This window comes from Corvus moneduloides, chromosome 8 (genome assembly GCF_009650955.1).
Source record: "Corvus moneduloides isolate bCorMon1 chromosome 8, bCorMon1.pri, whole genome shotgun sequence".
NCBI classification, from domain to species: domain Eukaryota; kingdom Metazoa; phylum Chordata; class Aves; order Passeriformes; family Corvidae; genus Corvus; species Corvus moneduloides.
The window spans coordinates 28,864,657-28,887,469 of NC_045483.1; the positions used below are offsets into that span (position 1 = coordinate 28,864,657).

The following is a 22,813-nucleotide window of genomic DNA, read 5'->3' on the forward strand; positions in this document are numbered from 1 at the left end:
GTATTTCCAGATCCGATTGGCTGCCTAGCAGTGTTTTATACCTGGCTATATTAACTTCACAGCAACACAGAGACAGCTGGCAAGCAAAATTTCTTGTTACAGTTGACTTCAAAGCTTTTTCAGTGAAATCACAGTTTTTGTGAAGTGCAAGTTGGTGTGACATGCTGAATTAAGACACTTATAATGCACCAGTATTGCTGACTATGGCCTGGCCCTGCTTGTCTGCAGGAAGGGAGGAGGCTGCTGCTCTTGTGCCTTGGGGGCCTCTGGTGCACAGTTGTCCTCCTTCCCGGTGCCATCTGCAGCAGTCAAGCATACACTGCCACAGCCCCGTGTGCAGGTGAGGTGGAAGCACTTTGTGCTGTACAAGGGGTTTACATCAAGCTGCCCTCTGGGTTGGCTGGATTGCCATTAACCCCATCCTCCTGAGAGCACAGCGTGGCCTCTCTGTCGCATTACAGCTGAGTCTGCCATGAGAGCCCTCCTGCCAGCCAAAGGGAGCTCAGGGAAAGCTGAAACAGCTCTTTAAATACTAAAGAGATGCTGGATAACATGAAGGGGCCCTGGTGGGGATAGCAACTGCTAAATTTATCTCCCTGCCCACCCCTCAAGCAGCCAGGTGTAAGGGAAACCAATCCATCCACGCTATGCTAGGCACAAAAAGTGTCTAGGAGGAAGAAAGAACAGGTGTGCATTCAGTACTTTTAGTTTTACACCAAAAAGTGGCTTGGTGTCTTTAAAAAGTGGTTGCTTAACAAAATCTGATTTTTCTACAAAATTTCACTTTGACATCAGTGAGTAATTGCATGCTTACTTACCTGAATTTGCACATTGCCCCCTCCCAGCCCCATCACAGCACACAACCCTCTTAGAGCTTGATCATTCAGCATTACAGCAACCAACCCTTACACCAAAACACACAAACCCACCCACGCTCATTGCTATTGCCATAGGAATCTTCACTTTTTGAACCACGAAATATTGAACAACAGGTCATACTCAGCTTTATACTGGACAAAAAAAAAGACAAAACAGCAGGAGCACAGCCCAGCCAGTTAACCAACAGTGTGCTTGTTTCTAGGACTGTGCTTAGGAGAGCCAAGCTCCAGAACATGAGTGCATTATAATTAAGAAAATGAAAGAACTTCCACTTGCAGTCAGGTATTTCATAGCTGGCAATGTATAGCATGTAACTATTGCCACATGTAAAAAACTGCATTAAACATTCATTTATTTCTCTCTAGATTGTCTGAAGAACCACTCTGTGTGCCTTGAAAGAGCACACAAGAAAACAGTTAATGATCTCATTTTATGGAGCAGAGTAAAAATTGGGGAGATACAGTCCCCAAGAACTACTGCATCACTATCAGCCAGAAAAGCCAGGGGCAAAACCAGATGGAATTTGTTTAATTAGGTCCAGATCCAGTGAACTATATACATATCTCTAAGCCAGCAAGAGAGCCTATGGACAGCAAACAAGTTAAAATAACTGCCTCGAAAGAGAGCAGAAAGCTAAATATGGCATGGGTTTCAGTTTTTACAAATGATATCTCATAGGTTCAGGATTATCTGCAACCTCAAGCATTTTGCACAATCATTGCTTTCCCTCTTGTCAGAGAATTGCCTAGTTGAAAGTTCTAGAAAACTGTCTTGAAGCTGATTAACACCTCATTTCATTCCTCCTCATTTCTCACTCACTTTTATAGAAAAAAAGTTTCCCTGTAAAGGAATAAAACAGCTACTGGCACTGCAGACTTCAGGAAACTACATATATGAAATTTTAGAGTTAGGAACATTTAAAAATCAGACTAAATTATGATTCAAAGTATTCACACTGGGCAAGGAAAAGCTGCTTGCCACCAGGCAAAGCAGAAACAAGGTATGTTATCAAGTTGTGGGTGACACTTGGGGCTTAGAGATATTTTCTATCTGCACAGCAAGACATTCCTTTCTCCATCTTTTCTTGAGATAAGACACGCATCTGTCAGATCATTACAGCAATGAGAGATAAGATCTCTGCCAGTGCTTATTATTTGACATATTGTATACAAAAAGGAATTCTTGGCCAGAGGGAATTCCCCAAATGTGGTAAACCAGGATAGAGCTCAGCTAAGGGGCAGAGTGCCCTAAGCTGTGAAGAAACTCGCTCAAGAAATGAGTCATGCACAGGGGCAGTGCCACAAGAGAGGCAAGGGATACAGGAGCAAGCTCACAGGCCAGGCACACAAGCTGATTCAGACAGGTGACATAAATTACACTTGACCTGCGATAAAATAATCATTAACTTCCAACTTCCAGTCCGATCTAAAGACCACAATTTCACCTAAGCAGAATGTTTCATCTTAATTGTCCAATAATGGGATGTAAAAACTAATTCCAGAGTAAAAGATTGATATTATAAGATGAGCAGTATAAATAAAGAGCTAAGTAATACTATGTATCTGTCACAGCTTAAGCCACATTTAAAAGGTTAATGTTTTCAGATATGTCTAAACCTTGGGTACTTCCCGAGTCCAGAAATAGAAATGTTATTTTGTTCTTATAAACCAAAAGTTTGAGGTCATACTATGTTTAGATAACCTGTGTTAACAAGCGAGACTGAGGGGACACAACCATGCTGAAGTTTGCAACTGTTTTGCTCTACAGTGTACTTTAATATTCATTGAACTATTTTCTGGTTTTGTGGCCTGAGGAACAAAGGACTCCTAGCTGATAAAGGCTGACTATCCCTGATCCAAATAATAAATCATAATAGAATTATGGTTGCACAAAGGACAACTTTGATTTTTTTTCTCTCCAGGTATTTGCTCACTTACTTCAATTTTCTTAAAAAGGTGAACATGTCTTTAAAGAAAAAGTGAACAAACTAAGCCAGCCTTATGCTGCAGTAGCTATGACAACAGACTTTGAAATAAGTGTGGAAAAAGCTAGACCTGAATCTTAATTTAATTATTTTTTTCAGTCTACTCTTCACACTGACTACTTTGCATTTTACTCTGAAATTGTACAGAAACTGGGATTTCTTACTAACACCGGATGCATAGTATCTTACGTAGCCAATTCTACAGATCTCATTTAGGTTAGAAACGAAATTACTCAGAGAATGAGTAGACAACTCCTATTCAGATGAAAGCCAGCCTGCTTTCTGGGGAATGCTTTACCCAAAGCATTGTGCTCAGTGCAGACTTCATGAAGGAACGATCCCATTGGATCAACCATTACAAAACTGTATCATACCGTCTACTAGAGGTGAGCTTTTCAAAATAAAGACACAGTAGAGAAGGTGACGTTAAAAGCAGACTTTCAGTGGATTCAGTAACTGGGCTGAAATGAGAAGGAAGATATTTCAGTTCTAACATCTCTTCCTTTTCTCTTTCAGTCCTTCCCATCCTCCTTGGACAGCCTTTTACAGATGATATCCACAATCATGGACACTACCACCTTCACTAGACAGAAGATTGGTCTCCCTGCCCCTGTCTCCTTTCCCATTCCTCTAAATTCTTTCTAGCAGAAGGAGCAGAAAGCAAATTGTGCCCCTCCCTGCATCAAGCACAGCAGTTTAACAATCAAGAACACTAAAAGAAAAAAAGGATAGAAACTCAACCATGACCACTAACAGCTCTTCCTAATCCATAAATGTTCCACTGCCCTCTCTATTTTCCTTGAACAATCCAGGGCTTCACAGGGAAGCCAAATTACTTTACAGCTGTGACTATACAGACGAGGAGTCACTTGAACCTCTTTTGAAGGGACCCATATCACCTGTGCTCCCAAAGCCAGTTCTTGAACTGCCGCCACCCACGAGCTCCCACACCTGACCAGGCCAGGGACATTATCAGCACCTTCCCTCACTGACCCCACGCTGCTCCTCCAGGGCCAGCAACCCCAAGTTCACTGCTGTGGATTGTAGGACACCACTGCAGGGGTTGGCACTGAGGCATGCAGGCATAAAATACAGAAACAGATGGGCATCATGCTACTAATTACTTATTAATTCCCTTAAGAACTGATTCTTGAGTAATGAATCTTCATGATTCTCCCAGAAAGACAAAAATGCATTAAAAGTGTATAAAATAATAAGCCATTCTTTTTCTTCAAGTCTGAGACCTTCACTTTTTTTTTCACTTAACTCCCAGCTTTCTCAGTAAGGTGCCTCCTGCTGCAATGAAAGAAGACTGGTGGAACAAGGACTGGAAGTAAGCAGCCTTAATCTACATTATCCTTTTTACCAGGGCATTGATTTTGAGACTTAGAAGTTTGTACAGGGACCACCTCATGTGTAAGCAACTACAGATATACTCACAAAAGGAGCTGAAGGCCTTGGTTATCAGACACCTCCACCTGTTGAAGAATACAGGCTGCCCCACAGACAAACACATTAATCTTATTCCCTGATTTATCCTCTTTTCAAGCTGCAACACTCTCTCACCTCTCTCACTCTCTTGTAGATGTGGTCCACATTTCCAGTATCTGGGGTGTAAATGAAATGTTGCAGTGTCCCACCTACGACGTGCAGAGTTATGAATAGTTGGGAGGTACTTACAGAGTTCACCTGCAGCTTCCAAGCAGCTGAAGACCATCATCCCAACAAGTCTTCAGTCAGGAGCAGAGATCCAGGTTTCACTGACTGCAACAAATCAGAAAGATATTTGTGTAACCCCTAAGGAAGAAGAGCTGTGACAAGCACTAACCAAGCACAGCTCCAACCCAGAAAGACACAATTTACATTTCATATAGGACTGGAGGTAGCTAAAAAGGGCTTATCCAGGGCACAGCTGCAACCTTTTATTCTAATTACACACCTTGGGAGGAGAGAAGCAGCATTAACTCTTCAGTGACTGACTCAGGAAAGGTGTGATGTTTAGAGCACTCCTTGTTTCTGAGAACTTTTTACCATTACATTTGGAAATGCTCCCAGAGTATTATTCAATCTGCGCTCTCCTTGCAGCAAATGATCTTTCTTTTCCACCCTCAACAGGATGAGGATGAAAGAGTCTTGCCATACATTTTGCTCTTTCCTTATGGATTCAGAAAAGCTCTTCTTAACAGCATCTTTGTTTCCACATCCGCTACACTCAATGCACAAAGAGTTCACTTGCTTTCTGATGGTGAGCCTTGTAAAGTGCATGCACAGCTACTTTTAGATTTCCCCTCTTTAAATCAGATAGGATTTTTTAAAAAACCTTTTTCCACTGGCTCCAGTGGGCACCGCCTGCTAGGGAAGTAAAACAGAGCCACATTTTATACTAGAGTTGGTATGGTCTCTCCATTTTTCCTCTCTCCAGCATGCAACTGCATGGAAGACCTTGTTTCAGTCTCTCATGTAGCAAATTTGAAAGTTACTCTGCTTTTTGTAATCATGGAATGAGTCATGGGCACTTGAAGTTCAACAAATCCCCAGAGGCAGCCAGCTTGGTTTATTTTCAGCTCCGATGACCCACAGGAGGAATTTTTTTTTTTTTTTTTTGAGACATGAGAATTGGATTTTTTCCCTTGTTATATATAAACAATCCTCCTAACATGAGAGAGAAAAAGTTCGTATTAAAAGGCAATGCTTATTAAAATATCAGCTTCTCCCTGCTGCAGGAGGATTATTAGCATCACTGACTTCCTTCTCTGTTCCAGCAATCTATTGCCAGGTTTCTCAGAGAAGGACTTGTATGGTTGGTGCTCCCTGACAGCGAGTGTCTGGGAAGTTTATCCTTTTTGTGAGAACAGTGCTGCCAAGAGGGAAAAAAAAGAGGTGCTGAGTTTCTTGACCAAGTGGGTGAGAGAAGAACCCCCCTTTACACATGGGGCCACTGAGGTCTTCAGTGGAAACATGAGATTAATTATTTCCTCTCTAAGAATCAGTCTGGTACAGCCTGGAGAAATACCTGCTCAGAAAGAAAGGCATGTTTACTGCTGCATTTCAGACACTGTGCTACTGTGTACAAACACAGAGGCAGAGCCATGGCACTGTTAAAGGGGAAAAGTGAGGGTGATGTGATGGTCACGTCCAGTGACATCCAGCAGTGAAGTGACCCAGAAATGACACACTCAAATGGTGCACAATGAGTATAAATTGTCTCATCTTATGTCTTAAGTGTTGCAAAAGGTATTGCTGGAAAAAGTATTTAGTTTATTGAAGTCTTAATGCACTACTTTTTTTCTTTACTTATTTCTTGAATCCATAAACCCCAAAACAAGTCTGGATTTTCAGTGAAGGGATTTAGAATTCAGGCTACAGAAGCCAATTTATCACTAAGATGCAAAAACTAGTTCTGTCTAAAATGGGAGACTTTCTTATTTAAGAAAGAGAATCTGAAAAAGAATACCTAATTAAAGTGTTTTCTTTGGGTTTTTTTGAGAGAAAAATGTATGGGAGATGACATGTATTTAGATCTTTAAAAACCTAATCTCTTCCATGGGTTTCATTTGATTTCCATAGTATAAAAACATATCCTTCTCTTGTTTCTCCCAGTTTGTTCTAGAGCAGACACTTAAATAAAAATGCCTTTTTATAAAGCTATCTCTCTATTTTCTTAACCTATTTTTTAATCCATGTTTCTTTACAACGTTTGATGAAAAACCACTGACTGTTTTCCTGAGAGAAAATTGTTCAAAGTTCCCTTTTTAGTTGCTGAATATTAGCAGCACTTCTGTGCACTCTGGCCATTAAGAATGGCTGCCTTATTTTCAACTCCCATTATGCTTCTGCCCATTATCATTCTGGTTGCCACACAAGTGTGATTTTAAAACTCCTGGTGTGACAAAAACAAAGACAATAAAAGATCTGGTGACTTTTAAAGAGTCATTTAAGGATATACAGGTACTTTGAACCACCCCCGACTTCCCTTCTAGGAATTTCTGCCTTCCTTGGATACTCCCTTGCATGGCCAGTTTGTGATAACAAGGTCCCAGGCATGGATCCACATTTCCTCCAGTCATCAGATGACTGACATTTTCTGGAGATTTTAGTTTTAGTTTGATTTTTTTGGGTTTTTTTGGGGTTTTTTGGGTTGGGTTGATTTTTTTTTAAGAGAATCCCTTGACTACTATCAACAGGTAATTTTGTTTCCCCATTCCTTAGGCATTTAGGAGGAGTGTCAGAACCCCTTCTATATAGAATACTGTTTACAGGTATATCCTTTTCTTTCCCTGAATATTTACAAAGCACACAGCACGAACCTTTTTCAGTCTGATGCTTTAAATGGTGTGAGTTGTGGAGTAATGGTGAGGTTATGAAGGAAATTGTGGTTTATACTACTGCAACTCAGGCTTCAGACCCACCTGTGCTCTTCTGTAAAAAGCAGAAAACAACTTACATGGGATGGTCAAAGTTTTCTCATCTCAGAACTGGTTTTTTTTTCTGAAAACCAACACTAAATGGCCCTGGAGAGCTCCACCAGCCCAGACTTGCACGTTTCAGAGTGCTGAAGACACAAGCCTCAGGTGATTCATAGCGAGTAGAGAAGCTACATACACAAGGAAGGGAAAGAAAGATGTCTTTGAGAGCACCCGGCTGGTTGTGCTGGCTTTCCACTGCACCAAGTACCCGGTGAGTACTAAACATAACAGCAACATTTAAACTCTTGGCACAAAACCCCTCAATGTCTTCCTAAGAACAGTTGGGCCATTAGCAGTCGTTCAGTCAGACAGAGCACGGCTGTCTCAGGGCTATTAGGTGGTGGGGAGAGGTTGGTAGCGAGAAAATGTTGTACTGGAGGATCACACTGAGCAATTGCTTGGCTCAGCTGAGAGAGAAAGGCAGCCCTTGCTGCAGGGCTGATGGATGGGTGGAAGCCAAAAGGGAAATCAGCACTTCATAGAAGTTAATGACCAAGGATATACTTCTTATGAGTCCAGACCACAGCAGGATTCAAGTGCAAAGCACTGGACTATTTCCTCTTCCATTGCTCTCTCTTGTTCTGGGCCAGTCTCCCTCTCTTTTTTCGTTATTATTACTGTTAGTTTTTAATAGATGCCTTTGTGAGGAAGCCCTGAATAAAGACACCCTCCATTATTTTCTTCCATGTCCCTATCAGATCTGACTCAGCTGGGCCACCCTTTTTCTTTTCTGCTTTCCCAAAGGTAATATCTCAAGTGAGATTGAACATCCTCTTCCAGACAGCCCATTTTTGGTAAGAAAATTAATGCATGAAGCCAAACATTGGCAGATCTTAAGTCGTTATCCTGCACAGAGAGGGGCACTGGTGCTCTGAGTTCTAGGCATGAAGTATGTATAGACACCTATGCTGGCCAAGACTCACTGTGACACAATAACTAGCAGTCTAACAATAAAAAATGTAAATAAAACATCTGAATTTCTTTCCAAAAAATAACCTTCTCCTAATCATTTAATTTTCTTTCCTTTTCACCTCCATATTTATCCCTCTATTTTACCTGGCATATTTTAATGCTTGCCTATTCTGTAACCAGCTCTGTAAATATTAATCCCAGTATAAGCAATTTCTGTAAAACTCCTACAAGTGGGCAAGGCATGGGAGATGAGTTACAGTGTTTGTGATCCAACCAGAAGTGCCCATGCCAGCTCCAGCATGATGGTTGTGTCTGCACAACACAGCCCTGAACTCATTAAGTCTTCTCACTGGTTTGAAAAATTAGAGTTTTATTCCAAACTCTGTCATTCATTCTGTGACCACAGGCTAAATATTTCCTCTTTGTTTTCTGTCTTCCCAGTTGTTAAGGACTCATAAAGATTCTACTCATTTTTAAGGCATTTTGAGCCATATGGGATGGGGTGGGGGAATCCATAGGCATTCAGGCTCAGTTTTGATGATTATGGTGAGTGGCATAAAACAGGAAGAAACCCAAGTAAAAATTCAATTCTAAGTTTGGTGCTATAAAGAAAGCTCTGGGATACATGAGCAAGAGACAAATCTAAAACCAAAATAATTCCAATAAAGCTTGTAAGATATAGAGTAAATATGAATACACTTTCAGTATTCTGCCTTATCAAAACTGCATTTATGATGGAATAAAAAATTATTGCATTGCTAAAGGAACAGTCGTAACTGTAAAGAAAAAAATGTTGAATTACTATGGCAGACTACAGAGCAACAGAGCATTTATGGCTCCACTCAGGGCAGACTGCTCAGTCAGGGTTTTTCTCACATATATTACCATATAAACCTCCTGTGCCACTTGCAGTTTTGCAGAGTTCAGGTGATGGAAGTGTAAGAGGGGGATAACTTTACTTATTGCCGTGGAAACCTCTTTATCATCCATGTCTAGAGTTATTGTCCTTTTACGTGAGTTGGAAAAGTGTTCATTAACTCCCTGACATCTTCTCTTAACCCCAAAGTTTCTTTCTTCACACATGCATGCACACCATTATTATGGGAAGATGTGCTTTTACAAATCGTGTTACCAAGGTTGCTACTATCTACTTGTCATCATTGTGCAGCTCTGACTTATCAGGTGAAAATAAATTATAACAGCACAGGACTGTCCCAAAATTCAAACACATGAATAGTAACCTCTTTGTCTGACTATTTCTGGGATAATGAATAAGCTCAGTGGACTGCAAGTTAAATATTTCATGATAGTTATATGATTAACTCATGAGGTTTTTGAGATTTTATGGCCAATATGATCAGGTCTATCTTTGTCCTTGTCAAGGAGATACATCCTTTTGGTCTCCATCTAAGGTTTCCTTTGCTACAGGTGCAGCAGTAGGATAACTAATCCCAGTCTTGACTGGGAAAGAGAAAAGACTATCCAAGTTTGCTGAGATTTTGAGCTGCTACTCTGCCTTCGAACTTATCCATTTCCATGGCAATACCAAGGGAAAGTACAGCATCTGTGCTGCAAAGCTTGCAGACAGCTTTTGAAATACCAGAATTTTTTGTGGGTACAGATGATATTGAACATATGGTGTTTGAAAGAGTGGCCAACATTGTAAAAGCCTTTGGAATCATCTGATGTTTTATTTTGTGTTTCTCCACCCTCAGCTTTTAAGTCTGTCATATTTTCCTACTAGCAATATAGTGACCCATTTATGGCAACAGCTGCACATTCAACTTGTTACTGGTGATGTTATTTACCACAGTGAAAAGGAAAGATTCAAGAATACAATGATGACTCTAAATAAAAAAAACCTAGGGGAAAAAGGGAAAAAAACCTAACCAAACAAAAGCAATGCTTATACTTCATTGTATGGCCTGGATTACCTTTCCATGACATATAAATGCTACTTGGTAGGCACAAGTTCACTCTGCATGCTCGTGTTACATGTGCAGCTGAATCAAAAGTCCTCTCTCATCTATGAGGACAGTGTTCTAGATATTCCAGGCAGAGAGCACAGCAGTTTCTATCAGTGATGTGAAATGTCAGTGTTTTGAGGGGAGCCTGAGTGCTGGAGAGCTGGCCAGAGTAACGACCCATATGATTTGAGCATCGTTCTCCCTTTATTGTTTACCTACACAAGCTCATATCTACTTTTGCAAAGATTCACACCCTAGTCCCTCTAGATGGCCCCTAATCCGCAGGGGAGCCGACCAGTGTATTGCTTTGCCAAGGACTCTCAGGTGCTTTCCAGGCTTGCCTGCAGCCAGGGGCCAGTTCAGGGGTTTTTCCTCAGCAACCCTGGGTTGTCCAATCTTTCCAGGGGTATCATATGCCCCTGCTCCACAAGGAATCCCTCTACAGCAGTGAGCTGGGAAATGCCATGAAGCATGAAGTGATGAATTGCCATCGTTTTTGCCAGGCTTCATAATGCACACTGGCTTCATGTTACACTGTGTTTACTTGTGCTCGTGTATTAATTTGGTTAGGAAATATCTAAAAAAGTAAAGCCTTAAAAAACAGCTTTGGCTTGTTTCATTCTTTCTTAAATTTTGTGCAGTTTTTCTCAACCTTACATTTAAGTAAAAACTATTCTTTCTCAACTCATGCATTATGCAGTTCCCAACTCTCTCCATGCATCATCTGTCTCACGCTGAGGGATTCTAGTTGAGACAATGGCATCATACCACAAATGTGATTTTCTGCTATTAATTCTATGGAAAACCTCGTCTGGAATAGTTTAATTCCCTGGCATTTCCTGGGTATCTCATTATTTGTGAATTCGGGCTTCCAAAGCCTGTCTGTATAAAACAAACCTCCCAAGGCACCAAATTTCAGGTTTGAAAAGTCTATAAACTTCTGCCTTGGGCTGCATTGAAAACATGAGTACTTTGGGGCATCAGACTTTCAGTTTTGACCTAACATGTCATGAGACACTAATCCAAAACTGCATCAAACCAATCATTCAGATGAGTAACTAATAGTTTATTCAGAAGCTGGCAAAGAGACATCCTTCATATTTCATATGTGTCTGTCTGTGGTCTGTAACTCAGCAAAGCAGGATGTTAAGCCTGTATATCTTTTTCTAATTGTGCATCTGCACTTCAGGCAGACCATTTCACAGCAAATATGGGACATGTCTCAGTTTCTCCTCACATCTCTGCAGTTTCAAGTCACCCAAATGAGTTTCCAGTTGGGATTGTCTGTAATAGGTGGCAGGAGAATGAGAAACTTCTGCACACTGACAGACTCCCACCGGATGCACACAGACAGAATTAAAGGAAATCCCAGGAACAGACTAATAGCATTCAGAATTCCATCTCTGGAAAAGGATGTAAAAGCTAGTGAAGGATGATGAGATTATTCATTGAAAGCTGTCTTGCAGTCAGCTCATGGGACATCCATACACTGCAGAAGGGAGGTTTTAGTTCATAGTCAGTTATGGCCTTAAAGTGCTTTTTGGTTTATGGTGCTTCTGAAGTGTTTCAAAAAAAAAAAAAAAAAAAAAAAAAAGCTCAACAAAGATACAAAAATGGAGGCTTACAAAACAAAACAAAACAAAACAAAACAAAACAAAGTTTTCAAACTGTTACAGAGAGAACAAACCTTCATATTTGGAAGAGATGTCCATGGAAATGTCAAGAACCCAGCCCCATGGGCAAGGGTCTTCAAAACCTTCTACAAGGAAGAAACTCTTTGGCTCCCTGAAACCTGAAGGATGGTTTTTGTACTTCATGCAACCAAGTCGACAAGTGGAGATAAGAAGTCAGTGAAAGGGAACACAGGGCTGTTTAATATTTGGCCAACCTTTATTTCTTATTTAACTTATCATTGAGTTAATTGATTTGTGAGAGATCCTTCAAGCCAGTTTACATTGCCTGATTGACAGCATTCTGTACCTAAGTCCTAAGCATGAGCTGCACAGGGCATGGTGGTGAAGGCTCTACCACAACCAAGGAAACTTCTTGCAGAGTCAGCCTAGGTTGAAAATTTAGTTCAGAAATGGTGGAAGAACTAGTGAGTGCCACAGTTCCACCTGCGTGGTTCTGCCTTCTGTATTCATTCCTTGCCTTTTGGACTGAGACTTCCTATAAGGGTGACAAGAACTAAAATGTTTTCTCCTTTTGTCATGAACATCTGCATATTGGGAACTGTTTTGGTGCCTTAAAATCCTCTTTAACAAGACACAAAAAGAACTATCATTTTATTACATATCTGTGCTTGGTAATATGATAATATCAATTTCATCATTTGTAGTCATCAGTTCAAATAGTGTTTGGTTTTGGTTTTTTTTTTGGCAACAAAGGAATCCACCACTAACAAGATTTAGATAAGTAATTGCATGAGATTCCAGGGCTGAAATGCTCAGGATGACACTTTAAACTTGAAACTGGTTTCCATAATGTTAATCTCTTAAATATGGTGCCTGAAGATGGGTGGAGGTGAACAACTCTTGATTTGTATTACAACCTTAGTGGCAGAGATGGCCACAGAAAGAGATTAACTGAGAATGTGGAATAGAGCAATCAGACACACAGGATGAGCTTTACAACACTTTACGTTATTGTTCTGTAATGTGTTCTGTTTTTCTTTCTAGAGAACATATTTTTTAAAGTCAAGGGTTGAAAAAAAATAGAAGAAATAATAGGATTATTGCAGCTTTCCCCTGCAACACTTTTGCAGCCAAAATGATACTAAAGGGATTGAAGTAACCTTTGCATTGCTCCATAGCAACACCAATCTTCCCTCCTCCTTTCTGCCAGCCAGGCACTGAGGCTGTCTCAGGCATTGTCTCACCTATTCAATGACACAGCTAGGGAATGAAAAGGGTGAGAAAAACCCTCCAAAAGTAGAGTAGGAAAGATGAAAAATGTTACCAGGGGGAACAGAAGCATTTGGGGAAGTGAGCAGAGACTGAGATTACAGCCTGGACACCTTTACTCATGACAGCCTCACAGGGGTGTGCAGCACCACCTTTTCTTTCTGGCTAAGCCAGCTGGGGAACTTACACCTTAACATTTGTACATTTGATGTCCAGGCCATCCTTTGCCAAGACTGTGGGCTCTTCTCCAACCCATTCCATTTCCCATTTCCATTTTATTCAAGTTACAGTTTAACATGGTAATTAGTTGCCGTGTAATGGATTTTGAGCTGAGAAAATACATCGGTCAAAGATGCTACAAAGCTGGTCAATTTGAATAGACGGGATATTGCTGCAAACAAGGCATGGGGATCATCCAATCCTCTCCCTTGAACTCCCAGAAAACTCAAGGCAGCTAGAAAAAGGCTCCATAACTTCATAACTACAGCATGGAGGCAGTTGGTTGCTGTGTTGCTGTGAAGCAACAGCAAAAGAAAACAAAAGAACATTTCATCTATTCACTTTAAGCATCCCTAACTATGCCTCTGTGGAAACTGCAGCTTGGTTTCATTGTGCTGCTGAAATAAACCCAAGATCTTGTGCGACGTTTCAAATAACGAGAACAATATATTTCCCCATTACTTTACTTACTTTAAGCACATGTGTTTTGTAGTTAATGTAGTTCCTGGTGTTGTGAGAGAGCAATGAAAATGAAATCCATGCTTAATGCACTGAACTTTGACAACAGCAGCTGCAACTCAAAATTAAAATCCACTGCTTTGTTTTGCTCCCAGGGTCTGAACCAGCTTTGAGGAAGTGTTGCAGCGCACTGTGAATGAGGACATCTGAAATGAAAAACGCCTGAATGGCTGCCCAAAGGACAGATCAAATCACCAAAAGCAAACAGTGATGTGCCAGGCTGTTTGCTGAATACTCAGGTGAAATCAGACAAAACCCATAAGCCTTGGAAATTTCAAGACAAAAGAGAGAGACTGAATTTTTATCATCTGCTGAAAGGCACTAATCATGGAGATAAAAGACTCATTTAGACTGGCTGACTTGACCCAAAAGCCAGAGGAAGCATTGAAGGCAATGAGGTTTCTGCCACTGGTCTCAGAGCACTTTATATCTGGCCAGAAGACATATACACTACAATTTTGGATTAAGTTGTCTTGAGAGGGGTAGTGAATTTTTGGTTTGGGCATTTTCGGAGAGGTGGGGCGAGAGCTGTCGTGGTTTGGTTTTTTGCCCAGACAGCAGCAGCAATGAACTGAACATTAGTTATTTTTGTCAGTGATCTGATGATGTCCTTTAGGTGTTCAACTGCATTTTATAATCACCCAATACCCAGGTTTTGTTCATTTGTTTTCCCCTTGTGTCATCAAGGACCTACTTTGGATCTGTGGTTGAAATAGGAATTATGCAGGCCCCAGGCTGCCTCTGAAGGAGCGTTCTTTAGGATAACCTCTGCTGAGTGCCTGGCAGGCATCAGCCTCAGCTGTGCCTGGCCTGAGCCAGGTGGAACTCTCTCCAGTGATTTTCTTTAAGTATCTACTATAGTGACAGTGGGAGAAAAATCCAAGGGAGGGGGGGTGTGCAGACACTATGGTCTTAAAAAGATTGTGAATGAGGACTGCAGAGTCACTGGTGCCACACTTGCCTGCTCGCAGGGGATGGCAGCTGTGGCAGCCAGAACTCACCACTTGAAACTGGAGTCTTCCTGCTGCCCATCCTCCACAGAAGAAGCAGTTCTTAGTCGTACAGTGTTCAAGGCAAAAAGTCCATCCTAGAGGGATAAGTGGCAGGTAGGCAAATAACACGGCCCTACTGAGCCTGAAATTTGGCATGTAAAGTTAGTCACTTAAAATGAAAGAAAGTGACAAGGTTTACAGCTGAAGTAGGTTCCTATGATGTAAAAGATTATTGATTCTGTTAAATAATAAAGTCACATTACTGAATGAGTTTCTTATTATATGTTAATGGCAATAATGTAAATATCTTGCAGATCTCTGTGCGCCATTCACCACTCATTTTCAATGAGGAATAGAAGTAGCAGGAGTCAATAGCTCTGACTCTGCAAGCCTGCTTTCTTTTTACAGTTAACTTTCCATGTATTGAAATGCTCTGAATACAGATTGAGTTGCTTTGTTCGATATTTATTATTGTTCCACCTCCGTTGAAATGGGAACAGCTATGGCTTTGATAAATAGATTCAAAGGCAGTCAAAATTCATTGTGCCTCTTCTAAATGCTTCTGTGTCCTCTGCTGGAGCTCTTTTTGATTAACTCTTCCAGCAAGACTTCTGAATCAAAATAGATTTATTTCTTACTTTCATAGAACATCAGTGCAAACCCTTTTTTTGAACCAGACTGTCCTATGTCACATATTTATCCAATTTTTTGAACAGCCAAAGCTGTTCCTCTTTTCCATGTTGAGAGACATGGTACTCCTTCTTAAATCATGGAGGCCGTGCACATGACAACTGATAGATAATTAAAAATAAAGGTGTCAGAATCTGGCAGTAGAACTTCATTAGCTTTCCAAAGCATACCAAAGAACATTCATTACCACAGTATAAAGTATCATAAATAATTAGTACTAAATCCACACATGCCAAGTGAATGATCAGTATGACTTCATACTGTGATCAACTTGCCTGTTAATTTCATTACTGTGTTCATTTACAAGCTCAATATTTTGCCAATTCTGCCATTCACACTCATTCTCCCAGCATTTGTGTGAAGAGAGAAAAAAACCACTAGCATTGTCTTGCTATTTTCTTAAGTCACAACACCAACTAATTATAAATATTTCACCAAACAATAATAGCACAATCTTGATTTAACTCATCCGCAAGGCACTTGACTTTTGAAGTAGGATAATATTACAAATTGCAGTTGTAAATTAAGGCAATGTTAAACATGAGGCTGATGCAAACCTTCCGAAAATGCAGGAAGCTGAGCTTAAAGATGTATATTATATGTATAAAGCTCTTCTTCAAGAATTCATGTTTGTGCCTCTTCCCTCTTCCTTTTATTCATGTCCTCACTGAACGAGGAGTTTTTTCTCCTAAGAGGAGAACTGAGTGCACAGAAAAAGAGCATTGAAATTACTTACTTAGATACACACATAGACATTTTAAGTAAATATGCATTTAAATTTACTTCCAAGATCATCTTTGTCAGCAGCCCAGGATGTGACTCACAAAGAGGGGCAGCGTTAGTTTAAAGTGATTGTTGTGTTTGTTCTGTTATTAAGTTTTGATGCCTGGTGCTACAGGGCAGGGCAACACAGCAGGGCTAAGTGGGGAGAGAAGTACCATGAAAATTTAACTGGAGGCATGCACCAAGAACCTGGAAACAGCAGAACACAGACACTCTAAGGCATCAAAGGAATGAACAAAATAATCCACTCCTCCTATTATGCTCATTGTCCTTTCTTCCTGAAAGACACCTCCTGCTTTCACCTTTGCTTCAGGTTTAATCCAGACATCTGCTGAACCACCCTGTTTATTGAAACTTGCTGTTCAATACACCATTACTGACAGTTCAGCTAACTGGAAGGCCTTGATGTGGCCCCAGGACAGAAGAGCAGAGCTGCAGCAGGTGTTCAGGGCACAGGAATGGCTCCCTAGCCCCTGCCCAGGCGTGTGGCATCAAGGACTCCTCTGCGAGCTTCAGCTGCTGCCAATTTGAGTAAGTAGCTAAGAGCAGTCCACCTTGCTGTTGTGCTATTTCCTAAATAATCCACAAGCATAACAGTAACAGGTTCACCCCAGGTGTGATTATCAGTAAGTAATATTCCCACTCCCTTTCTATTTTTTTTTTGAAAAAGAGATTTGAATTCACCCAACAGAAATGGGAAATATCAATTAAAATAAAATTCCTGATACAGGAGAGAGAAAAACAGTGAAAGCATTTAAAAAGTGTTGAAAGATTCCAATTAATTTTCCATTAAAGAATTGCTCATTGTTTTGAAATCGTACAGAATGAGAATAGAAGGTTACAAAATTATCACAGCAGCATAATTCAATTTACAAAGAATTTTTAAAATTTTTTTTTACCTTCCTAGCATTTATGGATGGGGAAGAAATGTACACAGTCTAAGATATTTTCAGAGGCTCCACTTGGCTCCATAGTTGAGCCGTTGGCAAGAGGCTGCCTGGTTGTATTTCCCAAGGAAGCACTGAAGTGGCCGAGCCCGACGGATCCCAAGTTTTCACCAGGCTGAGTACAAGACAAGGCTGTTAACAGCACGCGCTGAATCGAAGGGAAGAGAGACACAGCCACATTCCTGCCACTGGGCAGCACTACCCAGCTGAGGGCAAGCTGGGGCTGCCCCTCCTAGAACAAAGTTCTGCCAGAGCCTGGCACAGTTGCACATGGAAGGCTGCAGCTTTCCTCCCCCAGGAGAAGCAAGAAAGCGTTGACAGCAAGAAATGTGGGGAAGGAGCTGGCTCCCAGTTCTGCTGCCTGGGTTTGGACCACCCAGTCTACCTGAGAGGGCATCACGAGCCTTGCAACTGGTTTGGGACGGCGACACCTCACACTTAGAGGGGGAGATGGTGGTCACACCAGAAAGCCAGATGCCTCGAAGCAGACAGGAGTCCTGATGGAGTTTCTGAGTCAGCTAATATAATTCAGCAGATTCCACAGAAGACTAAATAACAGGATTTGGTGTCAGAGAGAGACTGCAGGGAGCTTGGTTGTTGTCTACAGAAATTCATGGGAGATTCTGCGTTCCTGTTCAGTAGTTCATGTTCAGAAAGTGATTTAGCCACTTGTTTTACTCTATTTAAAACAGTCAGCCTGTTAGTCATAAGAGAAAATAGATTACAAAGCCTGAGAAGCTGTCTTTTTTTCTTCACAATGGCTGCAAGCAGGTCCTCCAATACTTAACTGGCCTGGGCAGTTTCCCTCAGCTCTCCTTTGTCCATCTCCACGAGGAGGTATATCATCAAAAGAAACCAAATCAAAATTTACTGCCAGATTAAAGGCACTGGAGATCAGAGCAAGTTGCAAGGAACCACTGTGCATTAGATTAACACTCAGACCAATGCTGCTTTGAATTCCACTCGTTTCACAGATTATCAGGGAACAATAGTCAAGTTAAAACAAGGCCGTTTCTTCTTAGCAGCCATCACGCTTGGCTGGAACTTGTTCTGTCACTGTCTGCACTAATCAGTCACTTCAAAGTTTGCCTGGCACCCTCTGGGGCTGCCCCCCACACACAGCCTCTCCTTACCCTCTCATTTCAACTTCTTCCCAACTTCTGAGACTGGTGGGAGAGAACTCAGAGGGACAAGTCACCAGATGCAGAGCAGGAACCTCAGAAGCATAAGGCTAAACCCAAGCACGAAGGAACATTTACTTTGTGAACTTGGTAGCTTGCCATCTCTACTTCGTTTCCCAAGGTAGATTTCTCTCTGCTTTTGCATCAACAGAGGCAATAACCTTCAGCTCTGCTCCCTTCCTTTTTTCTCCTCTTGTTGTACAATGAAGAAAAACTGACTCAAGGTTAGTGGTAAGAGAGAGCATAGTCTTTAACCATTGCAGTTCTCATGCAGCATTTTGGTAACTCCTCTGCTAACAGAGCTGATAGAGAGGAGAATGACAGAGGGGAGGACATTCCCTTCTTGCTCCTTTTCTTCACTACTTTGAAAGTTTTGACTATTTTCACATAATTACAGAGCTAACAAAAATGAGAAGTAAAATGGCTTTTGAAACGTGAAAATTCAATATTAGAAATGTGATGAGAAGACACAAATGTAGCTGTTTGAAAAGGTTTGCTGAACAGAGAACATAGGGCTGTTGAACAGCTCCTGCACAGGAAGAATGAAGAGAGCAAAAGGAGCAGGCTGTGGGGAGATAGAGCAGAGATAGACTGAGATCCTTTTAATTGAAAATTCAATACAGCTTCATTCATTATATATTTTTTATGAAACAGTGGAATGAAAAAGAAAAGGCTTCAATGAAACATGGGGCTTCCAGCTTGCTCAAGAATATCACAAAAGCCCTTATTCTGTTTCCCTTGAAGCCAAGAGAAACATGTCTTTTCTGCTTCAATTTTCAGCTCTTTGAAGCAGAAACTCAGTCTTTTATGTCTCCCTACAGTGCCCAGTGCAATAGGTCTCCTGTCTCAGCAGGGACTTCTAAGTGCTATTGTAATAAAATTGATTAATCATAATTTTTAATAACTCCTTAATATTTCCAATATCATCCTTGACTAAAAAAATGTATGCAGGCTGAAAAGGCATGAAAGTTTAATTTGGAACACAGTTAAGATAAGTTTTTGCTGCAAGAAAATCTAACACCAAAGGTAGTAAAAATGTTGATCATATCAAGCAGATGAAGAAATAATATTAACAGTGTAACAAAACAGAAATCTGGAGTTTACATCTATTTGTAGCCTAAAAATTACGTGTGAGATGAGTGGGATATGCAGGGATGCTATTTACGACTTCATAAGAGGGAGAGGTGCTGTTACCCAGCTCCATCTGCACGGCAATGAAGGACCACTCAGAGATAGGTGTGTAAATCTTCCTGATGAGATTCCTCCCCACTCTTTTGCAAAGCAGCACTTAATATTGACTCCTGCACCATCACATAACCCCCACGATAAGCACAGAAATGGAAGGGCCAGCTCACATCTCTCACTGGCTCTGGCTCAGGCAGCAAATGTGGGTGGACACTGCTGCATCACTCTGCACTTCAATAAATGTTTTTAAGGCTTATTTTTCATAGCAGGAGCAGGAATGAAAAATAAGGTTCAATTGTATGTGTCGACAGGCTGGGAGAAGTGCCAGTGTGCCATAACCCCAAGTACCAGCCCAGCCCTTCCACTCTGTAAAGTACAATTATAGTAAAGTGGTTCAGAGCCTGGCAAACATACCAGAGGCACACGTGTGCCTCTCTGCAAATATGCATATGCAGGACTCACAAACAATCCTGGGGTTTTCTTTTTTTCCCTGGTGAAAAGAAGTTAAAAGCCTTAATGTGAACTATCCTTTTCCCTCGCTAGGGCAGATTTCTGCCTGAGGGAGTTTCTCTAGGCTTCCCTCCAAGTCAGTGAAGAACACAAGTATCACAGAAGGGGCCCATCTCCCCCTGTGGGAAACAGGGGATGCTTGGGCCATTCCCATCTCTCTCCATTAGCTAGCTACAGTCCATCCTAGGCAGCTGCCTGAGCCTTACACATCTCACACCTGGCTGGATTAAATGCTGGCTACTTGGATGCCTCATGTCATTTGAGTTGAAGTTTTGTATACCTCCACAGCAAAGAACCACAAATATATCTAAACATGCTAGTTTTGTAGAGAGAGAACTGCCTATTTTAAAGTCCATTTTCTGTGGTGATTAGCAATTTTCCTGGATTTACCAGAAGGATCATTCTGAAGAGTTTAGCTGGACAGAGAACAGTTACCTGGTCTGTTTGAATTTCACAAAAGGAACAAACTCTAAGCCAAGAATTATTCTTGGAAGTGACTCACCAATAGTTAGACTAACTATGTTACATTAATTTCAAACTAATTATACATGACTGGCAACAAAAAGGAGATAAATTATAAATTGCATTTTTAAAAATTATTCCTGAAAGCATATATTTTTTTCATTGAAGAAAAAAACGTGTATCATGATTTTATTGAAAATCCAGGTCTTGGATGATGTCAGGTCCCATGAATAAGCACAGCAGGTGATCACACAGCTCTCACTGCAACAGAACCCAACTCAGCCTGCTCAAAGCCCCAACTCACATGAAAGCCCAGCACTCCTAGCCACGTAGGCCAGGAAAAAACAGTGATCACATTTATTATTTAAGGAAAGGGATAGCAAAATGATGAGCACATCTTGCAGCAGGTATCTACTGCCTTAAGGGAGGCAGCAGCATGTCCTGCAGCCCCTCTGGCACCGAGTCTCTGTGCTGCAGCAACTGCTCCACTTTGTCTCACCAAAATACATGAGCAGGCTGGGGAAATCTGCTGGGGCACAGCCACTGCAAGTCATCTTGTTTTCCTGGTACCTTAAATATTTTATCTTAATCCCTAACTAGAATAGATATGTGATGAGCAAGATAAAGCAAACTCCTTAACAACCTGCCTCTCTTTTTTGGACGAGCAAGCCCTGACTTGCAACATTTGGGGAAAGACAGTCAGCAGTTCCCAAGATGACCCTTCTTTGAAGTGATATCTTTTTTACTTCATTTGTATTCTGGTTTCCAGCTAAACCAAGACTTGCACTGTCGATCTACATGTGTCTGTTCCAGTCCACTCACTAACAATTTCTGGCAATTGGGCAATTTCAAATTCAAATTCGACAGAGGTAACTTTCAAATATATCCAGTCCCTAAAAACATTAGTTAGCAACTGTGTGAAATAGAAGAAAATTACTTACTTTCTGGAGGAAAGTCAGCTACAACTCAGTGTAGATTTATCCTGTAGAAGTTGTGAACGAGCCATGAAGTCTCATAATATTCCCTCAGTAGCCAATAGGGACATTAGCTAAAAAAGCAAGGGGAGAACACAAATTAGGATTAGAAGACCAAAAGGTATGAGCACATAGGAAACCATATGCCACCAGATTATAGAGTATCTTCTTTTTAAGGAGCAGTTGTTTAAAATTTTTCATACAAGTCTTCTTATAAATTCTTTTTAAACCATTTTTAAGTGTTAGATAATTTTCTTTTCCTGTGTTTCTGGAGTCCTGTTTGCAAAAGTGCCCACTAAAACTTCTGCAGGACTGTAAATACATTTTCTTATTACTTGTTCCAGCCACAGAGCAGCCTTCAGTCTTCAACAAAGAAACCATGGAAACTTCACCAGATGAAGGTTGGTGGATGGAGGAAGCAGTGGTAGACAAATGGTGGGCCAGAATCTGGCTCTGACTGCATCTTTGGGAGCAGTGAAGAGCAGGAGGAGTGCTCCCATGTTCCAGCTCCTACAACAGACTGCTGGCCTTGTCACCCACTGTCCAGGCTTGCTGGAATCATGAGGTGGTCTTCAACACTTTTCTGTAACCTCATGGTTAGTTTTCCTGTTATTCCTTTAACATACTTTACCTCCAAAGAAGGACATACTTAATTAGAAAATGAAATTACTCCATCTCCCCTTCTTGCTTTAACTTTATCAACATCTTGACTTCACTTGAAGCTATTCTGCAGTCAGAGCAAGAGGGAAGCAAAGACTCCCAGTCTGAATGCAAGCTTGTCCTTTTTAGTCTTTCTTTTTCTAATTTAATTTTTATTTTTGTAATTCTCACATTTCCTCGGGCTATTTAATATGACAGCAGCCTCTTGCCTTGTGTGATACAGGACTTGAACTATTTTCAGAAGCAGCAAACTCAAGGAATAAGAAATAACCTCTACAAAACTTGTCCAGTAGGTTGATTTGATCTAATACTTCAAGACACCTATTATTCCACATTTACTGGACTTCCTCCATCCCCTTCAACACTGTACACTTGCTATCTCTTTTCTTGATAAGGAAACCAACGCGATAACACTAACAGCAGTTTTCCTTTCACCCCTGAGATGTGTGTCCTCATAGATTGCATGCAGTGATCCTCTTGATTCATAAGCGTTCCCTGAGTAAATGCTATTGTACCTGGCAGCTACAATAATACTCCCCCACCATACACATTTTTCATACAGATCATGGCCCTTTCCCCA

General features: G+C 41.0%; 1 long non-coding RNA gene across 1 annotated transcript in view; it reads right to left on the reverse strand.

The window, feature by feature from the left end:
• Positions 1–4,542: 4,542 nt before the first annotated feature.
• LOC116447649 overlaps positions 4,543–22,813 on the reverse strand; it is a 266,152-nt gene continuing 247,881 nt past the window's right edge. The window contains exons 3-4 of the long non-coding RNA XR_004241629.1: positions 21,541–21,647; positions 4,543–4,627 (exon numbers count right to left, since the gene is read on the reverse strand). This is a non-coding gene — a long non-coding RNA (uncharacterized LOC116447649). The remainder of the gene's footprint in view (positions 4,628–21,540; positions 21,648–22,813) is intronic.